We start from the raw sequence: 12,241 nt of genomic DNA, 5'->3' as shown, positions 1-12,241 counted from the left end.
GCATCTCGCGCGTGCCCCTGACACAGAAGCATTTTTTGTGGCTTTTCATCTAGTGGAATGTAGAAAGTGAGAAGGAATTGTGCCAGCGCGTTCTTTCGACTTGGGAAAGCAGTGAGCGGAAGTATTAGTACGTAAGTTTATAAAGTTACGATTGGCTGTCTAAAAACAGATACACCTCACAGCAACAATTAAAAACTTGGTTTCAGATAAAGCACAGTTTAAACAGAATTTGAAAGCGTTTTGGTAGGCAAGTTCTTCTACTGTGCCCGGGTTCCCGGGTTCGATTCCCGGCGGGGTCAGGGATTTTCTCTGCCTCGTGATGACTGGGTGTTGTGTGCTGCCCTTAGGTTAGTTAGGTTTAAGTAGTTCTAAGTTCTAGGGGACTGATGACCATAGATGTTAAGTCCCATAGTGCTCAGAGCCATTTTCTTCTACTGTGTAGACGAGTATCTTAACAGAGACTGTTAGACCAGCTTTGTTAAAAATGTCTGCTAGATTCAGTTTTGGCAGCACTTGGTCACAAAAGTCAAGATTAGGTATTTTATGTATGATAAATTTATTAAAAGTGCATAACTACATTTGAATTCTGACAGCGTTTTAATTCTGTAAATATTAGTAGTTCCAGTTTACTGTAACGTGTTCACCTATTTTTGACAATCTCCTGACAAATGATCAGGATAGTGAGTATCATATACAAAAGTTTCTTATGTTACACTTTCTGAGTTGACCCACATCCACGAGAATCATTTTTGGGTACATGAAATGAAAACTAAATGTAATTTAAGCTAATCTAAACAGATCTGCGATTGTACCGAACTTTTCCCTAAGGGTGTGGAACATCCCGTTATCCTGAATGGAGAGTCATCTTCAGACACTTGAGTAGTACCTGGTGTGTCCCAGGGGTGTACTATAGGACGTCTGCTCAAGTCATCATATATATCACATCGGACCTACACAGGACAGGGTGCAAATACCAAGAACAGGAGATTGAGCAGAGGGTTCCCGGAGTGACCAGAGAATGTAATAAGAATACTGAAAAATCTAAGATGGTAAACAATCTAAGAAAGGGGCCATGCCTTACGTACTTTAACGTCGAGAATACATGCAGCTGTGGAACGATTTCCGCCTGACGTCATCGGTTCGACACGACACACATCTGCGGCAATAGCGTGACACGGGGTTGGCCTTTCCCTACGACCTATGACTCACTGAATAATTCAAGTCGGAGAGGACAAAGAGAGTGCCTAACAAAGCGCCCACATATTTCGCTCAGAGGACCCGGAATGGTTTCCACAGTATGTGACGAGGAAAGTGTACTACGATCGCGAATCACAGTTTATGATATAGACTGAGTGATCCATTGGAGTGAGAAATGATAAAACAATTTACTGTGTGCCCTATATATCGAGTTTTATTCTTCACGATTTTGCTCGAGATCATTTTGGGACATCTAAACTCTGTTGAGCCATTGTCCCTCAAAAGGTTCATAGAAGCCATGGAAGCAATCTCCCAGTCCAGACTATACACCAGTTAGGTTCCTTTCAGAGTATGCTGATGTAATAGCTCCATATTTAACAATTACATACAACAGCTCGCTCGACGAAAGATCCGTACCTGAATATTGGAAAGTTGCACAGATCACACCAATATTCAAGAGAGGTAGTAGGAGTAATCCACTTAATTACAAGCCCATATCATTAACGTCGACATGCAGCACGGTTCTGAAAAATGTATTGAGTTCGAAAATTATGAATTACCTCCAAGAGAACTGTCTATTGATACCCAGTGAATACGGATTTAGACCGTCAGTGAGAGAGCACTTCGATTTCCTGCTGCTAATAAGGCGTGTACACCGTTCGCTTGTTACACATTTTTACGAGCTTCAAACAGGTACAACTTATTTTCAGTTATCTGGGTAGTTACTATTTTATTTTTGTAATTTCTTGCGTGTTTGAGTGCCTACTAGACACAACCTTTTATTTTAATAACAGTGTAGTGTACAGTATCGCCGTTGCTATCGACCCTCGTATCGTACAGGCTTTTGTTTGTTTGGTTAGAACAGCTCAGTGTCGGTTAGACCGTCAGTGAGAGAGCACTTCGATTTCCTGCTGCTAATAAGGCGAGTACACCGTTCGCTTGTTACACATTTTTACGAGCTTCAAACAGGTACAACTTATTTTCAGTTATCTGGGTAGTTACTATTTTATTTTTGTAATTTCTTGCGTGTTTGAGTGCCTACTACACACAACCTTTTATTTTAATAACAGTGTAGTGTACAGTATCGCCGTTGCTACTGACCCTCGTATCGTACAGGCTTTTGTTTGTTTGGTTAGAACAGCTCAGTGTCGGTTAGACCGTCAGTGAGAGAGCACTTCGATTTCCTGCTGCTAATAAGGCGAGTACACCGTTCGCTTGTTACACATTTTTACGAGCTTCAAACAGGTACAACTTATTTTCAGTTATCTGGGTAGTTACTATTTTATTTTTGTAATTTCTTGCGTGTTTGAGTGCCTACTAGACACAACCGTTTATTTTAATAACAGTGTAGTGTACAGTATCGCCGTTGCTATCGACCCTCGTATCGTACAGGCTTTTGTTTGTTTGGTTAGAACAGCTCAGTGTCGGTTAGACCGTCAGTGAGAGAGCACTTCGATTTCCTGCTGCTAATAAGGCGAGTACACCGTTCGCTTGTAGGGTAAACATAGTCATGTGTAGGGACTGTGGTTGCTGTGAGCGGACGCAAGGAGAATTGGCCACACTTCGGGGGCAGGTGGAGGCTTTGTCTGTTAGGCTCATCGAGCTCGAGGCGCAGGCGTCGGCTCGTAGTGGCGTTGGGGCAACTGTGGTGAGACCTATGCCTACTTCGGTGGCCTTGGAATCGCATGGAACCCCTGATGTCGCTGCGTCTTCCGGCAGTGAGCGTCTTACCGGTCAGCCATCACTCCAGGGTGAATGGCGGACAGTGGTGGGCTCGCGCGTGCCTGGCCGAAAGGCGAAGGTGGGATCTGGCCGCGTGGCAGCTGCCTTACCCCTTTCCAACAGGTACGGGATGCTTCCTAGTGGTGATGACATCGTTTCCGAGCCACCACAGGATGCCTCGCCTGTTGGGCCAGTGGCCGATTCTCCGGCAATGTCCCGACAGTCACAGAGGGCGGGCCTATTAGTTATAGGGAGCTCCAACGTTAGGCGGGTTATGGAGCCCCTTAGGAAAATAGCGGGTAGGTCGGGGAAGAATGCCAGTGTGCACTCGGTGTGCTTGCCGGTGGGTCTCGTCCGTAATGTGGAGGAGGCCCTTCCGGCAGCTATTGAACGCACTGGGTGTGACCGGCTGCAGATAGTAGCACATGTCGGAACGAATGACGCCTGCCGCTTGGGTTCTGAGGCCATCCTTGGTTCCTTCCGGCGGCTGGCTGATTTGGTGAAGACAACCAGCATCGCACGCGGAGTGCAAGCTGAGCTTAATATCTGCAGCATAGTGCCCAGAGTCGATCGCGGTCCTCTGGTTTGGAGCCGTGTGGAGGGTCTAAACCAGAGGCTCAGACGACTCTGCGACTATAATGGTTGCAAATTCATCGACCTCCGTTATTGGGTGGAGAACTGTAGGGCCCCCCTAGACAGGTCAGGCGTGCACTACACACCGGAAGCAGCTACTAGGGTAGCAGAGTACGTGTGGCGTGCACACAGGGGTTTTTTAGGTTAGAGGGACCCCCCCTTGGGCGAAACGATAAAATACCTGACGGCTTACCAGAGAGGACATTATCATCGTTGATAAAGAACGTCCGTCCTCAGAGACCAAAAACAGGAAAAGTCAACGTAATATTGGTAAACTGCAGGAGTATCCAGGGCAAGGTTCCTGAATTAGTATCTCTTACTGAAGGAAATAGTGCGCATATAGTATTAGGAACGGAAAGTTGGTTAAAACCGGAAGTGAACAGTAACGAAATCCTAGACACAGAATGGAATATATACCGCAAGGATAGGATAAACGCCAATAGTGGAGGAGTATTTATAGCAGTAAAGAATTCAATAATATCCAGTGAAGTTATTAGCGAATGCGAATGTGAAATAATCTGGGTTAAGTTAAGTATCAAAGGTGGGTCAGATATGATAGTCGGATGCTTCTATAGACCACCTGCATCAGCAACCGTAGTAGTTGAGCGCCTCAGAGAGAACCTGCAGAACGTCGTGAAGAAGTTTCGTGATCATACTATTGTAATAGGGAGAGACTTCAATCTACCAGGTATAGAATGGGATAGTCACACAATCAGAACTGGAGCCAGGGACAGAGACTCTTGTGACATTATCCTGACTGCCTTGTCCGAGAATTACTTCGAGCAGATAGTTAGAGAACCAACTCGTGAAGCTAACGTTTTAGACCTCATAGCAACAAATAGACCGGAACTTTTCGACTCCGTGAATGTAGAAGAGGGTATCAGTGATCATAAGTCAGTGGTTGCATCAATGACTACAAGTGTAATAAGAAATGCCAAGAAAGGAAGGAAAATATATTTGCTTAACAAGAGTGATAGGGCACAAATCGCAGAATATCTGAGTGACCACCATCAAACGTTCATTTCTGAGGAAGAGGATGTGGAACAAAAATGGAAAAAATTCAGAAACATCGTCCAGTACGCCTTAGATAAGTTCGTACCGACTAAGGTCCAAAGCGAGGGGAAAGATCCACCGTGGTATAACAATCATGTACGAAAGGTACTACGGAAACAAAGAAAGCTTCATCATAGGTTTAAGAGTAGTCGAATCATAGCTGATAAGGAAAAGCTGAACGAAGCGAAAAAGAGCGTAAAGAGAGCAATGAGAGAAGCATTCAACGAATTCGAACATAAAACATTGGCAAACAATCTAAACAAGAACCCTAAAATGTTTTGGTCATATGTAAAATCGGTAAGCGGATCTAAATCCCCTATTCAGTCACTCGTTGACCACGATGGCACCGAAACAGAGGACGACCGAAGAAAGGCAGAAATACTGAATTCAGTGTTCCGAAACTGTTTCACTGCGGAAAATCGTAACACGGTCCCTGACTTCAGCCGTCGCACGACGCCAAAATGGAAAATATTGAAATAAACGATATCGGAATTGAAAAACAACTGCTATCACTTAGTAGCGGAAAAGCATCCGGACCAGACGAGATACCCTTAAGATTCTACAGTGATTATGCTAAAGAACTTGCCCCCTTTCTATCAGCAATTTATCGTAGATCGCTGGAAGAACGTAAAGTACCTAGCGACTGGAAGAAAGCGCAGGTCGTTCCCATTTTCAAGAAGGGTCATAAATCAGATGCGAATAATTATAGGCCTATTTCGCTTACGTCAATCTGTTGTAGAATAATGGAACATGTTTTGTGTTCTCGTATTATGACGTTCTTAGATAATACAAATCTCCTTCATCATAACCAACATGGATTCCGCAAACAGAGATCATGTGAAACTCAGCTCGCCCTATTTGCCCAAGAAATTCACAGTGCCGTAGACACTGCCGAGCAGATTGATGCCGTATTCCTGGACTTCAGGAAGGCATTTGATACGGTTCCGCACTTACGTTTAGTGAAAAAAATACGAGCTTACGGAATATCGGACCAGGTTTGTGATTGGATTCAGGATTTCCTAGAAGAAAGAACACAACATGTCATTCTTAACGGTTCAAAATCTGCAGATGTAGAGGTAATTTCGGGAGTACCGCAAGGAAGCGTGATAGGACCTTTATTGTTTACAATATACATAAATGACTTAGTTGACAACATCGGTAGCTCCGTGAGGCTATTTGCAGATGACACGGTTGTCTACAAGAAAGTAGCAACATCAGAAGACTCGTACGTACTCCAGGAAGACCTGCAGAGGATTAATGCATGGTGCGACAGCTGGCAGCTTTCCCTAAACGTAGATAAATGTAATATAATGCGCATACATAGGGGCAGAAATCCATTCCAGTACGATTATGCCATAGGTGGTAAATCATTGGAAGCGGTAACGACCGTAAAATACTTAGGAGTTACTATCCGGAGCGATCTGAAGTGGAATGATCACATAAAACAAATAGTGGGAAAAGCAGGCGCCAGGTTGAGATTCATAGGAAGAATTCTAAGAAAATGTGACTCATCGACGAAAGAAGTAGCTTACAAAACGCTTGTTCGTCCGATTCTTGAGTATTGCTCATCAGTATGGGACCCTTACCAGGTTGGATTAATAGAAGAGATAGACATGATCCAGCGAAAAGCAGCGCGATTCGTCATGGGGACATTTAGTCAGCGCGAGAGCGTTACGGAGATGCTGAACAAGCTCCAGTGGCGGACACTTCAAGAAAGGCGTTACGCAATACGGAGAGGTTTATTATCGAAATTACGAGAGAGCACATTCCGGGGAGAGATGGGCAACATATTACTACCGCCCACATATATCTCGCGTAATGATCACAACGAAAAGATCCGAGAAATTAGAGCAAATACGGAGACTTACAAGCAGTCGTTCTTCCCACGCACAATTCGTGAATGGAACAGGGAAGGGGGGATCAGATAGTGGTACAATAAGTACCCTCCGCCACACACCATAAGGTGGCTCGCGGAGTATAGATGTAGATGTAGAAAACTTCGTATTCTGAAACATAACTAGCTCTTTACACACACGAAGTGTTGAATGCTACTCACAAGGGATTTCAAATTGATTCCGCATTTCTAGATTTCCAAAAGGCATTTGACACTGTACCACACAACCGCCTTGGAGTGAAATTGCGTGCTTGTGGAATACCGTCTCAGTTATGTGCCTGGACTCGTGATTTCCTGTCAGAGGTTGCAGTTCGTAGTAATTGACGGAAAGTCATCGAGTAAAACAGAAGTGATTTCTGGCGTTCCCCAAGGTAGGGTTATAGGCCCTTTGCTGTTCCTTATCTATATAAGTGATTCAGGAGACAATCTGAGCAGCCGTCTTAGGTTGTTTGTAGATGATGGTGTTGTTTATCGCCTAGTAAAGCCATCAGGAGATCAAAACAAACTGAAAAACGATTTAGAAAAGATATCTGAATGGTGCAAAAATTAGCAATTGACCCTAAATAATGAAAAGTGTGAGGTCATCCACGTGAGTATTAAAACGAACCCATTGAACTTCGATTACACGATGAATCAATCTAATTTGAGAGCCGTAAATTCAATCGAACACCTAGGAATTAGAATTGCGAACAATTTAAATTGAAAAGATCACATAGAATATGTTGTGGGGAAGGCAAACCAAAAACTGCGTTTTATTGGCGGAGCACTTAGAAAATTTAACAGATCTACTAAAGAGACTGCTTACACTACGCTTGACATAAAAGTTTTCTGGGTATGGTACCGCGTCATAACATAAACTACTGCTGCTGGAGAAGAACCAACGTTTCGGCCACGGTTAGAGCGGACTTCTTCTGGGTCTAGAGGTGCGTTCTAGCTACGCAGTGTCCTTTATATTTTGTTGTTACTGTTCATTGCGCATGCCATTACGTCAGAATTTTAAAAATTAGTCAGGAAACCGTTCGAGTTCTACTACGTGCCAAGCCACCGAAACACAATCTTAACCGAGAGGAAAGGGCAGCTATCAGGGAACTGAAGAACAACGACGAAATTGTGACATTAACAGCAGACAAAGGCAATGCTACGGTCGTCTTAGAGACTTTGCAGTAAAAAGACAAGATGAAAGAATTATTAAATGATCCCATCTACAAAGAACTAAGGCCGGACCCTACGGCGAAGATAATTCGAAAGGCGCATGCCGCGATTAAGGACTCGAGAATTGATGCTGACACAGCCAAGGGTTTTATTCCCAGAGTACCAGTTTCTCCTAGAATTTACGGTGTTCCAAAGATACATAAGGATAGTTACCCTTTGAGGCCAATAATGAATGGGATCAATTCGCCTACTTACAATTTGGCAAACTATCTAGCCTGCAAACTAAGACGTCTAGTTGGCAAGACGGACTATTATGTGAAGAACTCGACGCACTTTATAGAACGCCTAAAGGGAGAAACAATTTTACCTACGGACATCATGGTCAGCTTTGACGTGAAATCACTATTTACGAACGTGCCAGTAGACGAAACTATCCGCATCCTTCAGGAGCATGTCCCGCCAGACATATGCGACCTGGTTGAGTTGTGCCTGACTTCAACGTACTTCAAATGGCAAGGAAAATACTACGAGCAGACAGACGGCGTAGCAATGGGGTCTGCCCTATCTCCGCTGGCAGCCGACATATTCATGGAAGCATTTGAAGCAACGGCCCTCTGTTCAGCTCCTTGACTCCCACGTTGTTGGTTCAGATACGTGGACGACACGTTCGCTATATGGCCTCATGGTGAAACGGAGCTACACAAGTTCCACGAATATTTGAACAATATGCACGGGAAGATACAGTTCACGCTCGAAGTAGAAAAGAATGGTGCAATCCTATTTCTAGACCTCGAAGTATACAGGAGAACAGAGGACACACTGGGGCGCAGAGTATATCGCAAGCCTACACATACAAACAGGTATCTGCACGCCCAATCCTACTACCACCCAGCGCAGAAGAACTCTGTCATACGTTCTTTGGAAATCCGTGCGCAGCGCCTAAGTGATGCTCAAAACATCACACCTGAGCTTAAAAGGCTACGCACAACGTTTCTAGCCAATGGCTACAGTCATCAGTCTATCAACACAGCCTTGTCAACGAACACAAGTAAGAAAGAAAAGTAAGAAATAGACAAACTGCAGCCAACAGTACGCTTACCTTATGTGAAAAATGTTACGGACTGAAAAGGCAAACACCTTCGCCGCGTTGGAGTGCAGCCTGTCGTCTATAGTGGTAGTAGGATCCATGACGCGCTAGGCTCCACTAAGGACAAGGTGGATGTATTACACACTGCAGGCGTTTACAAGGTGGAATGCGAATGTGGAGAGGCATACATCGTCGAGAATGGTAGGCCAATAGCAACGCGCAATCGGGAACACGAGCGCTATATTCGTCTAGGGCAACACAACAAATCTGCAGTGGCAGAACATCAGCAAGACTGCGGAAATGAAATAAAATTCAGCGAAGCCTGTGTGTTGGCCAAGCAGCCAATTATGACGAAACGCAAACTCAGAGAGGCCGTCAAAATACTTAAACACCATAATAACATGAACAGGGAGGATGGACTCAGGCTTGCCCCATGTTGGCTGCCAGCAATCAGTGCCCAACAGACGGCACTGTCAACACGAGGCACGAGCGCTACCGGCGAGTAACTACCGCCGCGCGGCCGACGCCCAGCCCTTGGTAAACAGCAGCCAACTTCTCATTCGACGGTGACCACCAATCATGGTACATAACACAACAGCCAATAGACAACAGAGGTCACGTTCTCCCTACACCGAAATAATCTGTTAAAATAAAGTTCCCTCTCCTTCTTCCTTAAGTGACCAATGAAACTACCTACCTTTTAAAATTCTGACGTAATGACATGCGCAGTGAATAGTAACAACAAAATATAAAGGACACTGCGTAGCTAGAACGCTCCATTAGACCCAGAAGAAGGCCGCTGCAACCGTGGCCGAAACGTTGGTTTTTCTCCAGCAGCAGTCTTTTTTTTTACATTATGACGCGGTACCATACCCAGAAAATTTTTATGTCGACAGACACTGGCCGCGGAAGCCTACGCAATTATATTACACTACGCTTGTCTGTCATCTTTTGGAATACTGCTTCACAGTCTGACATCCTTCCAAGATAGAATTAACAGAGTACATAGAGAAAGTTCAAAGAAGAGCTGCACGTTTTGTATCGTCCTGAAATAGGGGAGAGAGTGTCACTGACAGGATACAGAATTTGGGATTGACACCATTATAAGAAGGTCGTTTTTTGTTGCGGCAGAATATTCTCATGCAATTTCAATCACCAACTTTCTCTTTCGAATGCGACGATATTTTGTTGACGTTTATCTACATAGGGAGAAATGATCATCAGAATAAAATAAGGGAAATAAGAGTTCGAACGGAAAGATATAGGTGTTCGTTTTTTCCGTGCGCTGTTCGAAACTGGAATAATAGAGAATTATTGTGAAGGTGGTTCGATGAACCCTCTGCCAGGCACTTAAATTTGATTTGCAGAGCAACCATGTAGATTTCTTTCATGGGCAAGTGCTCTACCAACTGAGCTACCCAAGCCCGACTCACGCCCCGTCCTCACAACTTTACTTCCGCCAGTACCTCGTCTCCTACCTTCCAAACTTTGCAGAAGCTCTCCTGCGAACCATGCAAGACTAGCACTCCTGAAAGAAAGGATGCTGCGGAGACATGGCTTAGCCACAGCCTAGCGAATGTTTCCTGAATGAGATTTTCACTCTGCAGCGGAGTGTGCGCTGATATGAACGAAACTTCCTGGCAGATTAAAACTGTGTGCTGGACCGAGACTCGAACTCATTCCAGGATGTGCCTGAAACGCTTAAAGTAAACATCGGGACGATCCGTTGCAAATGATCAAACGCATTTCCTTCCTTGTTCTTCTGCATATGTACACACATCAAAAAAAGTTTTGCACTATCCAGCTTCCCAGAACTCCTGAAAATAGACGTTGACTGTGGATATTGTATCACAGGCACAATTCCTTTCACTAATCAGCGATGTCACTAAATCCGCCCAAAGATGTAAACAACCACGCGTGAGCAGCGCCTATTAGACGGAGGGGGTTCGACAGCCCATCAGTTCCAGTAATTTCACCAGGAAGAAGGTATCTGGCTCGTGTTATCGGTAGTTCAACAATGCCTAGACGGTCAATACCGTGGTTCGACAGCGTCCGCATTGTTACTTTGTACCAGGAAGGGAAGTGTCCAGGCGTCTTGGAGTGAACCAAAGCGATGTTGTTCGGACATGGAGGAGATACAGAGAGACAGGAACTGTCGATGACATGCCTCGCTCAGGCCGCCCAAGGGCTACTACTGCAGTGTATGACCGCTACCTACGGATTATGGCTCGGAGTAACGCCGACAGCAACGCCACCATGTTGAATAATGCTTTTCGTGCAGCCACAGGACGTCGTTTTACTACTCAAGCTGTGCGCAATAGGCTGCATGATGCTCAACTTCACTCCCGAGGTCCATAGCGACGTCCATCTTTGCAACCACGACAATATGCAGCGTGGTACAGATGGGCCCAACATCATGACAAATGGACCGGCCAGGATTGGAATCACGTTCTCTTCACCGATCAGTGTCTCATATGCCTTCAACTAGAGAATGGTCGGAGACGTGTTTGGAGGCAACCCGGTCAGGCTGAACGCCTTAGACACACTGTCCAGCGAGTGCAGCATGGCGGTGGTTCCCTGCTGTTTTGAGGTGGCATTATGTGGGGCAGACGTAAGCCGCTGGTGGTTATGAAAGACGCCGTAACGGCTGTAGGACACGTAAATGCCATCCTTCGACCGGTAGTGCAACGATATCGGCAGCTTATTGGCGATCTCCTGCTTACATGGCAGACGCTCTATCCATCTGAGCCACCGAGGACACAGATGAATAGCGCGACTGCAGCTTTTCCCTGGAATAAATGATGACTAACTGAAACCCTCAGCTGCCAATCACATAATTGAGACGATATTCCATAAGCACGCAATTTTACTACGATCCGCTTGTGTGTCAAAAGCCTTCCAGAAATCTAGGAATACGGAATCGATATGAAATCCCTTGTCAATAGCACTCAGCACTTCATGTGAATAAAGGGCTAGTTGAGTTTCACAGGAACGATGTTCTCTAAACCCATGTTGACTGTGTGTCAATAGACCGTTTCCTTCGAGGTAATTCATAATGATCGAACACAATATATGTTTTAAAATCCTGCTGCATATCGACGTTAACGATATGGGCCTGTAATTTAGAGGATTACTCTTACAACCTTTCTTCAATATTGGTGTGACCTGTGCAACTTTCCAGTATTTCCAACTTCGAGGTTATCGTCATGAATCGCGGTGACTTCATTGTAATTGTTGTCTTTCAATTACTGTGTCATTTCTGTTCTCAGCACAGCGTATTTCTTGCAGTTACTTCGTGTACTATACTGTAGCAGTTCTTTCTAACAAGGGAAACTCCACATCGTACCTCCCTCAGACTTTAGTAGTAAAATGGCCCAGTGGATAGCTCATCAGAAACTGAACACAGATCAAGCATCAAAACAGGGAGAAGGTGTACTGGCTAGTGAATAAAAAGCAAAATAGAAAGAGCGAACGGCTCAAGGACAAGAAATGGAATATAGAGC

Source organism: Schistocerca piceifrons, chromosome 3 (genome assembly GCF_021461385.2).
Source record: "Schistocerca piceifrons isolate TAMUIC-IGC-003096 chromosome 3, iqSchPice1.1, whole genome shotgun sequence".
In the NCBI taxonomy this organism is placed as follows: domain Eukaryota; kingdom Metazoa; phylum Arthropoda; class Insecta; order Orthoptera; family Acrididae; genus Schistocerca; species Schistocerca piceifrons.
The sequence above is the reverse complement of the archived record's forward strand: the minus strand, read 5'-3'. Positions refer to the sequence as shown.